The sequence below is a fragment of the Macaca fascicularis genome, chromosome 8 (assembly GCF_037993035.2).
Source record: "Macaca fascicularis isolate 582-1 chromosome 8, T2T-MFA8v1.1".
Lineage (NCBI taxonomy): Eukaryota > Metazoa > Chordata > Mammalia > Primates > Cercopithecidae > Macaca > Macaca fascicularis.
In genome coordinates, this window is record NC_088382.1 from 33204605 (window position 1) to 33217385 (window position 12781).

General features: G+C 41.4%; 1 pseudogene; it reads left to right on the forward strand.

Moving 5' to 3' along the window:
• Positions 1-10998: 10998 nt before the first annotated feature.
• Positions 10999-12332, forward strand: LOC102127045 (dual specificity mitogen-activated protein kinase kinase 1 pseudogene; annotated as a pseudogene).
• Positions 12333-12781: the final 449 nt, after the last annotated feature.

Consider the following 12781-nt stretch of genomic DNA (forward strand, 5'->3'; position numbering starts at 1 on the left):
TGGGAATTGAGATGAAGGCCCATGCAGAAGCGAGATCACAAACTTTCCCATATGAAACATATAGACACCCTTAGGTTTATGTCAAAATCCATCTTGATCTCTGAAGGAAGCAATCCTTGAAAAACATATTTTTTTCCAAAGACTGTGGGAGGCTCATGGCACAGCAAACTACCTGGGTATTAATTGGTGATGTCCTAGGAGAACACAGTCAAGAAAATAGACACAAGCTGGGCACGGTGCCTCACAGCAGTAATCCCAGCACTTTGGGAAGCTGAGGCTGGTGGATCACCTAAGGTCAGGAGTTCAAGACCAGCCTGGCCAACATGGTGAAACCCCATCTGTACTAAAAATACAAAATTTGCTGGGCGTGGTGGTTCTTGCCTGTAATTCCAGCTACTCCAGAGGCTGAGGCAGAAAAATCACTTAGAACCCAGGAGGCGGAGGCTGCAGTGAGACGAGATCGTGCCACTGCACTCCAGCCTGGGTGACAGAGCGAGACTCTGTCTAAAAAAAAAAAGAAAAGAAAAGAAAGAAAGTAAAGAAAAGAAAATAGACACAGAGGAGGCTGGGCACAGTGGCTCATGCCTGTAGTTCCAGCAGTTTGGGAGGCCAAGAAGGGAGGAGTACTTGAGCTCAAGTTCCAGACCAGCCTGGGCAACACAGTGAGACTTGTCTCTACAAAAAATAAAATAATCAAAGTAATTTAGCGGCTATGGTGGTGCATGCCTGTGGTCCCACCTACTTGGGAGGCTGAGGCGGGAGGATTGCTTGAGCCTGGGAGGTTGAGGCTGCAGTGAGCTATGATTGTGCCCCTGCATGCCAGACTGGCCGACACAGCAAGATCGCTGTTCCTTACTGAGAAAGATAAATTTCTCTTTGTTTAAATCATTTTTGGTTGGGTTTGCTGTTATTTGTAACCTAATGTAACCCTGATAAATCTTATAATTTTTCAATAACAGAGTCAAAGAAAAGGGAAAAAAAGAAGTACAATGAAAAACACCCAATTACTTTCAAATCTCAGTCTGGTAGATTAGCACTGTCCCTCAAATAAACACCACAATGACAGGTAGAAAAGAATAATTTATGGGAGGACCAAGGTGAGGAGAGGCATTATGATGGCTCCTCCTGCCTCCTGCTCCCACTGGAACAGGTGACTGTCCATTCAGTAAGGCAGGTGTGGAGGGTCCAGGAGCAGAGGGGAGGAGGGTACTTCCTCCAGAGAAAACCAGGAAATGGAGAAGAGCATATTCACAGATAACATTATAGAATCGCAGAATGTTAGAGTTAGGAGGGGCTTTAATTTCACACCTTCATTTCACAAATGAGAGAAATGAGACCCAAGGATGCTATATAACTTGCCACAGTTACTGATTGCACGATGATGTGGTTTGGCTGTGTCCCCAACCAAATCTCGTCTTGAGCTGTAGCTCTCATAATTCCCACATGTTGTGGGAGGGACCTAGTAGAAGATAATTGAATCATGGGGACGGTTTCCCCCGTACTATTCTCATGGTAGTGAATAAGTCTCACGAGATCTGATGGTTTTATATGGGGAAACTCCTTTCACTTGGCTTTCATTTCTCTCTTGCCTGCCACCACGTAAAATGTGGCTTTCATCTTCTGCCATGATTGTGAAGCCTCCACAGCCACGTGAAACTGTGAGTCCATTAAACCTCCTTTTCTTTATAAATTACCCATGCTGTCTTTATCAACGACATGAAAACAGACTAATACAGATAAATCATTCTTTTTGTTTGCTGATTTTTGCCCTTCTGTTGCTGTTCTCTCTCTCCAGCATCCAGTCATGAGACTTTGAGTAAGAAGTCAAAGAACAGACCACAAATTGTGCTCACAAAATTCCTTTTTCTTTGCCCCTTTGACTCCCTGGCTTTGAAATAAACATGAACACATGACTTTTTCTTCCCTAAGCATGAATTATTTGCCAAGAGGTAGGTCTGCCCTCACAGCATGAACTCCCAAAGGGCTCACTCAGTGTCCTCCAACATTTCCACATCTGTTTGACGTTTAGAGTGGACAAAAGTTGAATTTCCAGACTGAGGCTTTTATCAGATGAGAAAAATCCAGCTAGCCACCAGTGAGCCAGCCTCTAACTGTACCTTCTTCTGGAAGTCTCCTCTTTCAGCCAAAGTTGTTTGTTCTTTGGGTGAAATTCCCTGGAAGGTAATGATTAGTGAGTCTTTCCTCAAATCAATGGAATAAATCACAGAAAAAGAAAATGCTCGATCAAAATGCTATCTTATATGTTCTCCTCCTTCCTGTCACAGTAGAAGAAATATTTTTGTGCTTTCAGGCCCTACTAGAAAGATAACCAGTATGCAGACTTTAAAACAAAGTCAGAAAACATCATATTCTGAAAATTAAGCTAGCAAACATTAACACAAAATGCGTGACATTCATTATCAACCAAAGTACCCCAATCTTACTGAAAATATTTCTTGCTAGCCCCATGGAAGGACACCACCTAAAGATAACAGAAGTATTCATCACATACTAATGATGTGCCTGTGTCACTGGTTGAGTTGTAGTCTGCAAACCATCTAGAAAAGGGATGAAACATTTCAAAAGTGTGCATCTTATTTTCAAAGAATAGACATTCCTTTCTAGATTGTGATCTGCATAATAAGGGAAAGCTATCATGGATCAGTGACAGATCCTGCAAATCATTCAAATCCACACTCTGACTTTGCAGACTAAGTAAACATCTGGCATTAATTTAGCTTCATTAGAGAGACAATATACCATAGAATTCAATTACCGAAGGACGTCAGTGAAAATGGCAGTGTAGAGACATTGAAAAGTCCCTCTCTCCACAAAAGCAATGAATAAACTGGCAAAATTTGTGATAATCGACTTCCTCAGAACTCTGGAAACTAATCAGCTTATAGTAACCAAAGGACTGCTTAGTCAATCAAAAAAAAAAAAAAGCTAAATCTTGAGAAGAAAGCTTTGTAGCCTTTTACCTTACCCAGGACCCATTTTCTACTCCCCAGCTTGGTGATGGCCTTGAAGACAACAGCCCACACGCGCAGTACAGGTACCTTGTAGTGGAAGGAACAGAATGGATCTCATTCACAACCACAATGGGTTGTGGTTGTTTGTTTGGATCTCTCTGGTGGTTCCCTGAGGGACTGCCTCAAAGAGCTTGCCTTCATTTCACATAATTCAGCTACCTGAGGGATGGGGATGGAGGGTGATTGTTAAAAACACTTAAAGGCACATGTATTGTCTGATGCCACCTGGGGCAAGAAATAAAAGCTGGAATAAACAATAGACACACTGAAAATCTTAGATGGAAAGATTGAGGAATGAAATGCTTTGGAGAATAAGGGCTTTGTAAAGCTTCCACATATTCCTAGGAATCTAGAAGACCACACACAAGCCCAGAGCAGGACACAAACTCAGAAAAGACCTGAGAAAACTCTAGTGAAGTGAGAGAGTTCCCTGATCCCCCTCACAGGATGTGCAACAGGTACGTGGCTCACAAGGGGTTTGAGCCTTGCTGCTGAAACCCCTAGCAGGAGGGAGAGCATGCAGACAGGCAGGTGCAGAGGCCACAGCTCTGGCCCCATGATAGTGTCTAGGGGTAGATGTCTGCAACCCCAGTGTTACAAAGCTCTTTCAAATTTGCCATCCACAGACAGCTTGAGTGTCAACCAGCTCAGTGGACCAGTGAACCCTCTGCCTTTTTGCAAGGGCAGAGGGCCAGTGTGACAGTTTTCTGTATCCCAAGCTCTTGCTCAGCATCCTGGAAAACTCTGGTCATACAGGGGCTTGAAGGATGAAAGTGAGGTTTTATTGAGTGGTGGAGGTGGCTTTCAGTGGGATGGATGGGGAGGTAGAAAGGGGGATGGAGTGGGAAGGTGATCTTCCCCTGGAGTCAGGCCACCCAGCATTAAGATGATCCTCCTCTTCTCCCTTTCTCTGCTGCATCATTCCACCATCCATCTCTCTATTGATCTGCTGGTTTGCTGGTTGGCTTCTGAAGCCTGGGGTTCAGGGTTTATATGGGTGCAGGATAGGGGGTGTGGCAGGCCAAAAGGAAACTTTTTGGACATGAAAACAGGAATACCTGTCCTCATTTAGGACCACAGGTCTTCAGGCTTGAAGGTGGGGCCTTTGCTGGGAAACTGCCCTCTTCTACCCAGTATTTCCCTGTCTCCTGTCCACATCACTAAGTTTTGAGAAAGCTCTTTACTGATCATCAGGCTCTGCACGGGAGGAAATGAACGCTAAAACAGGGTTGTAAATCATCTGACTAGAAGTTGAAGACATGCCCCGATACACTTACAGAGCCCATCTCCAAAGACTGTGAGATTTTCGTTCTGGTTCCAGGCATTTAAGGAAATCCCTGTAAAATCACTGGCTGACCACTAAGCTAGCAATAAAGAGATTTCAATAGCCACACATGACAAAGAAAATAGACTTTATATATCTAATTCTGAAAAGTCCTAAGCAAACCATAGCTGCTACAATAACAGCAACAAAATGCCCTAGGTAATTAGCAGACCTGCCACATTACAGTATTTAAAATGTCCTGTTTTCAACAAAACATTACAAGCCATGAAAAGAATAACAAAGCATGGCCTGAAATATAGGAAATAATTCCATTTAACTTATTCCTTCTGTACTGAGTCTTAAAGTACAGAAGTACAGTTGTTGTTGTTGTTGTTTTTTAATTTCAACAGGTTTTTGTGAAACAAGTCGTGTTTGGTTACATGGATAATTTTTTTATTTTTTTTATTTTTTTTTTATTTTTTGTCTGAGATAGAGTCTGTCTCCGTCGTCCAGGCTGGAGTGCAGTGGCGCGATCTCCACTCACTGCAAGCTCCGCCTCCTGAGTTCATGCCATTCTCCTGCCTCAGCCTCCCAAGTAGCTGGGACTACAGGCACCCGCCATCACATCCGGCTAATTTTTCTGTTTTTAGTAGAGACAGGGTTTCACTATGTTAACCAGGAGGGTAAGTTCTTTGGTGGTAATTTCTGAGATTTTGTTGCACCCATCACCCAAGCAGGGGTGATGTATGTGTATATATACTATATATACATACATATATACATAATATATGTGTTTATTTACCTAGGTTATATATATGCATATAAACAAATCATGTACATATATAAACTGTGTATATATGCTATATATATATATACACACACACACACATATATTCAAGAACCTCAAAAAATTTCAAACAGGATAAACCCAAAGGGATTCATACAAGGCATACTACAATCAACTGTCAAAAGCCTAAGACAAAGACAGAATCACGAGGGCAGCAAAAGAAGCAACTTGTGAGGTAGAAAGGATTCCTCAGTAAGATTAAGAGCTAGTATCTCATCAGAAATCATGAAGGTTAGGAGGCAGTGGGATGACATATTAGAAGTGCTGAAATATAAATTAAAAGTGCTATTAACCAAAAATTCTATATCTGACAAAACTATCTTTCAAAACTAAAGAAGAAATTAAGACATTCCCAGATAAACAAAAACAGAGAATCCATTGCTAGTAGACCTGACCTACAAGAAATACTGAAAGGAGTCCTTCAGCTGAAATGAGAACGAACACAAGTAATGCAAATCCACCCAAAGAAATAATGAACAACCGTAAATATTTACCTAACAACATAGGTAACTATAAGTCAGTATTCATTTATTTTAGTTTGTAACTTCTTTTTTTCCTACATAGTTTAAAACACAACTGTTTAGGGCTGTGTATGGTGGCTCACACCTTTAATCCTAGCACTTTGAGGGGTCAAAGCAGAAGGATTGCTTGGGCCCAGGAGTTTGAGGTCAGACTGGGCAACATAGACTCCATCTCTACATAATTTTTTTAAGTTAATCAGGCATAGTGGCATGTGCCCGTGGTCTCAGCTACTCAAGAGATTGAGGCAGAAGGTTCACTTGAACCCAGGAGACTGAGACTGCAGTGAGCCATGTTCACTTCACCTGCTTCAGCCAGGGCAACAGAGTGAGATCCCATCTCAAAAAATCAATCAATCAATCAATCAATAAAACACAACAACTGTATAAAACAATACTTATAAATCATCATGGATATGCTCAATAACAACAACAAATGGGATAGAGTTTGATAAGACCAAACATTGTGACTATTATTGAAAATAAGTTGGCATTAATTTGAACTTGTTTGTTATAAATTAAGATGTTAACTGTAATTCTCAGAGTAACTGCTAAGAAAAAAACTAAAAAGTATATTGTAAAAGAAATGAGAAGGAATAAAAAATGTACACTAGAAGACATCTATTATATACAAAAGAAGGCAATAATGGAGGAATTGAGGAACAAAAACAGTGTGACATATAGAAAACAATAGCAAAGTGCAGAAGCCTATCCTTATCAGTAATTAATTAGCATAAATTAACTCAGAGATTAAATTCTCTGAGTAAAGGGAAGAGACTCGGCAGAATAGATTTTTTTAAAATAATCCAACCATACGCTGTCTACAAAATAGTCACTTTAAATCCAAAGACAAATAGGTTGAGGCCAGGCATGGTGCCTCATGCTTATAATCCCAGCACTTTGGGAGGCCAAGGTAGGTGAATCACTTGAAGCCAGGAGTTGGGCAACATAGCGAAATCATGTCTCTACTAAAAAGTACAAAAATTAGCTGGGCACAGTGGCTCACATCTGTAATCCCAGCACTTTGGGAGGCCGAGGCAGGCAGATCACAAGGTCAGAAGTTCAAGACCAGCCTGACCAACATGGTGAAACCCCGTCTCTACTAAAAATACAAAAATTAGTCAGGTGTGGTGGCGAGTGCCTGTAATCCCAGCTACTCAAGAGGCTGAGGCAGGAGAATCTCTTGAATCCAGGAGGCGGAAGTTGCAGTGAGCCAAGGTCGTGCCACTGAACTCCAGCCTGGGCACCAGAGCGAGACTCCAATCTTAAAAAAAAAAAATTAGCTGGGCTTGGTGGCACACACTTGTAGTCCTAGTTACTCCAGAAGTTGAGGCAGGACTTGAACCTGGGAGGTGGAGGTTGCAGTAAGCTGAGATCATAGCACTGTACTCCAGCCTGGATGACAGAGCGAGACCCCATCTCAAAACACACATACACACACACAAAGACAAATAGGTTGAAAGTAAAAGGATAGGAAGACACTTTCCAAGCAAATATTAGCCAAAAAAGAACTTGAGTGGTTATATCAAACAAAATAGACAGTAAGATAAAAATGTTTACAAAAGACAATAATGGATATTACATAATCATAATTATATAATGATATTATATACAATATTGATTATTTACAATCAAGAAGATAAAACAATTATAAACATATGTACCTAAAAACAGAGACCCAAAATATATAAGGCAAAAATTGGCAGAATTGAAGGGAGAGATCATTCGATAATAATCATTACAAACTTCACTACTCCACTTTCAGTAGTGGGAAGAACAACCAGAAAAAAGATCAACAAGGAAATAAAAGAGTTGACAACACTATAAACAAACTAGACCTAACAAACTCTATAGAGCTCCATTATAGAACACTCTACCCAACAGTAGACACTTTTCTCATACCTAGCATTCTTCTCAAGTGTATATGGACCAACACCAGAATAGATTATATTTAAACCACAAAACAAATCTCAAAGACTTCTCAAAAGTTGAAATCACACAAAGTTTCTTCTCCAACCACACAGAATGAAATTAGAAATCAATAGCAGGAGGAAATCTGGAAAATTGACAAATATGTGAAAATTAAATAACGCTTAATTTAATTTTCACTCTTAACCAACAGGTGAAAGAGAAAAGTAACAAAAGGAATTAGAAAATACTTTGAGATGAATAAAAATAAAAACACAACATACAAAAAACTTTTGGGATGCAGTGAAAGCAGTGCTCAAAGAAAATGTATAACTCTAAACACTTACATTTAAAAATAAAAAAAGATGTCAAATCAATTACCTAACCTCCTATTTTAAGAAACTAGAAAAAGAAAAGCAAACTAAATTCAGGAATCAGAAGAAAGTAAACAATAAAGATTAGACAAAGATAAATGAAATATAGAAAAACAATAGAAAGAAACAACAAAACAAAAAGTTAGGTTTTTTAAAAAGATAAGTAAAATTAACAAACTTTTAGCTAGCACTTTGGGAGGCAGGGAGGGTGGATCACCTGAGGTCGGGAGTTTGAGATCAGCCTGACCAACATGGAGAAACCCTGTTTCTCCTAAAAATACCAAAAAGAAAAAAAAAAAAATTAGCCAGGCATGGTAGTACATGCCTGTAATCCCAGCTACATGGGAGGTTGAGGCAGGAGAATCACTTGAACCTGGGAGGTGGAGGTTGTGGTGAGCCGAGAGAGCACCATTGCACTCCAGCCTGGGCAACAAGAGTGAAACTCCGTCTCAAACAAAAAAGAAAAAAAGAAAGGGACAAATTCCTACACAAAGTACCAAAGCTGACTCAAGAAGAAGCAGAAAATTTTAATAGACCCATAGCAAGTAGTGACATTGAATCACTAATCAAAACATTTTCAACAGAGAAAATTCCAAGACCCAATGACCTCTCTGGGGAATACTACCAAATGCCTAAAGAAGAATTAATATTCTTCTCAAACTCTTCCAAAAAATAGATAAGAACACTTATTAACTCTTTATATGAAGCTAGTATCACCCCAATGCCGAAGCCAGGTAAAGACACCAGAAGAAAACAAAACTACAGATCAATATATCTCATGAGGATCGATGAGAAAATTCTCAACAAAATACTACCAAATTGAATCTAGTAGCATAGTAAAAGGATTACATACCATGACCAAGTTGGATTTATTCCAGGAATGCAAGGATGATTCAACATATGGAAATAAATCCATGTAATACACCACATTAATAGAACAAAGGAGAGAAAAACATGAAAACCTCTTCATGCATAAAATGTTTGACAAAAGCCAACACTCTTTCACTGAAAAAAAAAAAAAAATTCAACAAACCAGGACTATAAGGGAACTTCCTCAACCTGATCAAGGGCATCTATTAAAAACTCACAGCTAATATCACACTTACTGATGAAATAGTGAAGGTATTTTTCCCTGAGATCTGGAAAATGACACACGTGTCCACTGTCACCACTTCTGTTTGACATTGTGCTGGAAGTTCCAGCCCGAGCAATTAAGCAAGTAAAACAATTAAAGGCATCCAAATCTGAAAAGAAGAAGTAAACATTTTTCAGATGACCTGATCGTATATATACAGAGAAAGAGAAAACCCTAAGGAATACACAATAAAATTTTTAGAGATGATAAATGAATTCAGCAAAGTGACAGATATAAGAACAATACACAAAAATCAGTTGTGCTTCTAAACACCAGCAATGAACACTCTGAAAAGGAAATTAAGAAAATAACTCCACTTACCATATAATCCAAAATAATAAAATACCTAGGAATAAATGTAACCAAGGAGGGCAAAGACTTATATATATGCTGAAAACCACAAAACGTTGCTGAAAAAAATTAAAGAAGACCTAAATAAATCAAAAAACATTTCACTATCATAGATTAGAAGACAATATTATTAAGATTGCAATTGTATTAGGCCATGCTTAGATTGCTATAAAAAAACAGCTCAGACTGCATAATTTGTAAAGAAAAGAGGTTTAATTGGCTCATGGTTCTGCAGGCTGTACAGGAAGCACAGTGCTGCACATCTGCTCGGCTTCTGGGAAGGCTCAGGGAGCTTTTACTCATGGCAGAAGGTGAAGCAAGAACAGGCACATCGCATGGCAAGAGCAAGAGCAAGAGCAAGAAAGAGTGTGGGGGAAGATGTCACACACTTTTAAACAGTCAGATCTTTCAAGTACTCACTCACTACAGCAAGGACAACACCAAGGGGATAGCACTAAGCCAGTCATGAAAAATCCACTCCCATGATCCAGTTGCCTCCCACCTGGCCCCACCTCCAACACTGGGGATTACAATTCAACATGAGATTCTGGGGGAACAGCATCCAAACTATATCAGCCATGTTCCCCACATTGATCTACATATTGATCCTCTGTCAAATTCTGTCATTTTGGCAGAAATAGACAAGCTGATTCTAAAATTCATAGGGAATTGCTAAAGATGGAGAATAGCCTAAAACAAAGATGGAAAAAGAAGAACAAAGTAGGAAAACACAGTTCCCCATTTCAAAACTTACAACAAAGCTACAGTAATCACAACAGTGTGGTATTGGCATAAGGATAGACAGATCAACAAAGTAGAACTGAGAGTCCAGAAATAAATTCTTACATCTATGGCTAATTGGTTTCCAACAAGTTTGCCAAGGCTATTAAATGAGGAAAGAATCCTCTCTTCAACAAATGGTGTTGAGACAACTGGATATTCACATACAAAAGAATGAAATCAAACCCCTACCTCACACCATATGTAAAAATTAATTTGAAATTGATCAAAGACCTAAATGTAAGAATAAAAATGATAAAACTTTTAGAATAAAAAATAAAACATAAGTACACGTCTTCTTGACCTCGAACTAGTTTTCTTAAATATGGCACCCAAAGCACAAGCAACAAAATAAAAAATAGACAAATTGAACTTCAGAATAAGAGGCTTTTCCACATCAAGGTAACTATCAAGAAAGTAGAAATGATAACCTACAGAATGGGAGAAAAATATTTGCAAACATATGTCTGGTAAAGGCCTAGTATCCAGAATAGAAAAAGAATTATTCCCCTTCCCCTCCCCTCCCCGCGGCCTCCATTCCCTCCCAGGGTCGCTTCGCAGAGCTGCTGGGAACCCTGCGGCGGCAGCACTTTTCACGGCAGGAAGGGGAGCTGGGCTCCGAGCTGGGCTCCGGAGCTGAGCCGCCCGAGCCGGAGGGACTGGTTGGTTGAGGGAGAGAGAGAGGGAGGGAGTCCCGGGCTGCCCAACCGCATGTTCAGCCCTATCCGCTCCTGCGGGGAGTCCTGGGCAGGTGGGGCGGGGGTCCACTAAGACCGCCACCGGCCCCTCGGCGCTGACGGGACCGCGAGGGGCACACCCGCCGAAGGCAGCCCCGCCGAAGGCAGACGCGGCCCGGACTTCGTCCTGAGCAGCGGGCGCGGGGCAGCGCAGCGGGAGGAAGCGAGAGGTGCTCCTCTCCCCAGAGTTGGAAGCCCCTTGGCCGGGTCCAAAATGCGCAAGAAGAAGCCAACGCCCATCCAGCTGACCCCGGCCCCCCACGGCTCCGCGGTTAACGAGACCAGCTCTGCGGAAACCAACTTGGAGGCCTTGCAGAAGAAGCTGGAAGAGCAGCAGCGAAAGCACCTTGAGGCCTTTCTTACCCAGAAGCAGAAGGTGGGAGAACTAAAGGATGACGACTTCGAGAAGATCAGTGAGCTGGGGGCTGGCAATGGCGGTGTGATGTTCAAGGTCTCCTGCAAGCCTTCCAGCCTGGTCATGGCCAGAAAGCTAATTCATCTGGAGATCAAACCCGCAATCCAGAACCAGATCATAAGGGACCTGCTGGTTCTGCATGAGTGCAACTCTCGTGGGCTTCTGTGGTGCATTCTACAGTGAGAGGCGAGATCAGTATCTGCATGTAGCACATGGATGGAGGTTCCCTGGATCAAGTCCTGAAGAAAGCTGGAAGAATTCCTGAACAAATTTTAGAAAAAGTTAGCGTTGCTGTAATAAAAGGCCTGACATATCTGAGGGAGAAGCACAAGATCATGCACAGAGATGTCCAGCCCTCCCACATCCTAGTCAAGTCCCGTGGGGAAATCAAGCTCTGTAACTTTGGGGTCAGTGGGCAGCTCATCAACTCCATGGCCAACTCCTTCGTGGGCCCAAAGTCCTACATGTCACCAGAAAGATTCCAGGGGACTCATTACTCTGTGCAGTCAGACATCTGGAACATGGGATTTTCTCTGGTAGAGATGGCAGTTGGGAGGTATCCCATCCCTCCTCCAGATGGCAAGGAGCTGGAGCTGATGTTTGGGTGCCAGGTGGAGGGAGATGCGGCTGAGACCCCACCCAGGCCAAGGACCCCAGGGAGGCCCCTTAGCTCATAAGGAATGGACAGCCGACCTCCTATGGCAATTTTTGAGTTGTTGGATTACCTAATCAACGAGCCTCCTCCAAAAATGCCCAGAGTGTTCACTTTGGAATTTCAAGATTTTGTGAATAAATGCCTAATTAAAAACCCCGCAGAGAGAGCAGATTTGAAGAAACTCATGGTTCATGCTTTTCTCAAGAGATCTGATGCTGAGGAAGTGGATTTTGCAGGTTGGCTCTGCTCCACTGTCGGCCTTAACCAGCCCAGCATGCCAACCCATGCTACTGGCATGTAAGTGTTTGGGAAGCAGCAAAGAAAGAAAGAAAGAGAAAAGAAAGAGGAAGGAGGGAGGGAGGGGAGGTGAGTGAGGAAGGAAGTAAGAGCAAAAGAAAAAAAGAAAGAAAAAGAAGGAAAGGAAGGAAGGAAATAAAAAAAAGAAAGAAAGAGAAAAGAAAGAAAGAGAGAGAAAGAAAGAAAGATAGAGAAAAGAAAGAGGAAGGAGGGAGGGGAGGGAGGAAGGGAAGGGAGAGTGAAAGAAGAAAAAGAAAGAAAAAGAAGGAAAGAAATGAAGGAAAGAAAAAAGAAAGAGAAAGAAAGAGGGAGAGAAAGAGAGAGAGAAAGAAAGAAAGAAAGAAAGAAAGAAAGAAAGAAAGAAAGAAAGAAAGAAAGAAAGAAAGAAAGAAAGGAAGGAAGGAGAGAGGGAGGGGAGGGAGGAAGGGAAGGGAGAGTGAAAGAAAGAAAAAGAAGGAAAGGAAGGAA